This window comes from Carlito syrichta, unplaced genomic scaffold, assembly GCF_000164805.1.
Source record: "Carlito syrichta isolate Samal-C Ts95f unplaced genomic scaffold, Tarsius_syrichta-2.0.1 Scaffold289551, whole genome shotgun sequence".
NCBI lineage: Eukaryota > Metazoa > Chordata > Mammalia > Primates > Tarsiidae > Carlito > Carlito syrichta.
Genome location: NW_007233647.1, coordinates 150,112 through 151,846, shown reverse-complemented (window position 1 = coordinate 151,846; position 1,735 = coordinate 150,112).

Here is a 1,735-nt window from a genome sequence, read left to right as displayed (position 1 = left end):
CCAGGCAGGGAGGGAGCCACCCGCGGTCTCAGAACACCCAGCGCGGCAGTCTCCTCCAAGGCGGTGCACTCCTCCAGGTAGAGGCAGAAGGAGACCTGCGCCGCTCTCCGCTCCTCCGTGTCGCGGCTCCGCACGAGGACCTAAACCAGGGTCTTGTCGGATCCCCGAAAAAGAGTGAGGAGAGAAGCCACATGTCTGCGAACCCCGACATCCTTGAAAGGGAAGGTAGAGTTACCCTCCTCAACCTCTGAATTCCCTTCGAGACAGGCGTTTCTTCCATTTTTTGGGTTTGCACTGATTTTTTTTATTTATTACCACCATTTGTTTCTTTTGACTTATTATTTTAGCCCTTTCCATATACTCTTGAAATCAGATGGGGTCTGGATTTTATTACATAGAACGCTGTAGTCATCCTTCTTGTACTCACATCTTCGGCCACTGGTGGAAGTATTTCTAGATGGAGGTCCTCAAAGAGCAATTGCTCTATCATAGTGTTTACATGGTTTTTATGTCACCCCATTTCCTCTCCTTTGTTGTCTTATGGGCTATAACCCTCTACTGTTATTTTAATAATTGCTTTAGGGTTTATAGCATACATCTTTAACTCATCATGTTCTGCATTCAAGTGAGTTTATGTCTCACCTTCTGGCCTGGATGCTATCCTTGCCAGGCTTTTTCCTTATGCTCATATTGTAAACTGCACAATCAGTTGTTATTACTTTTCTTTAAACTGTTAATTTTTAAAATTTTTATTGGGTTGCACTCTGCCACCCAGGATGAAGTGCAGTGGCACGCTCTCACCTTAATGAAAACCTCTACCTGCTGGGCTTAGGCAATCCTCTTGCCTCAGCCTCCTGAATAGCTGGCACTACAGGAGCATGCCACTACACCTGGCTAATGTTTTTCTTTTTGTACAGATGGGGTATCGCTCTGCTGCCTAGGCTGGAAATGTGCCAATTTTTAATAAGAGATTTAAATAATAAGAAAAAGACTAACACGTCACCCACTTCCAATGTTCTTCATTTCTGCTTGTAGATCCAGATTTTCATCTCATATCTATTTCCTTCTGCTTGGAAGATTCCTTTGACTTTCTTGTAGTTTGGGTCCACTGGTGGTGGATTCGTTCAGCTTTCAAATGTCTCCAAATGCCCTTACTCACATTTTTTTTTTTTGAAGGGGATAAATGTGGCACTGAATTCTAGGTTAACTCATTTTCGATGTGGTTTTGCTGTCTTCTCACCTGTGTTGCTTCCAATGGAGTCCTGCAAGAGTGGAAGAAATCTGATGTAGTTCTTGTGTTTGTCCCTGCATAAATACGTCTTTTTCTTCTGGCTGGATCTGAGTAACTGGATTATGATATGTCTCGGCATGTTTTTCTGCATGTTTCTTGTGCTCTGGGTTCATCAGCTCCTTGGGTCTCTGGATTTATAATTTTCATTATATGTGAGAATTTGTCAGCCATTGTATCTTCAAAAATGCTTCCATTTCAAGCTTCCCTCTTTCAGGGATTCTGGTACTTATATATAAGGCCTCTTAAGGCTGCCCCACAAATCACTAATGACATGTTCATTTTTAAAACCTTCTCTTTATTTTGTTGTTTCATTTTGCATATTTCCAATTTTCATGACTGTGTGCTCCCTGATTATGTCTTCTGCAATATCTAATCTGCTATTAATCCCTTCCAGCAAATTTATCACCTTTGGTATGGTGGTTGTCGTCTCTCAAATTTAATTGG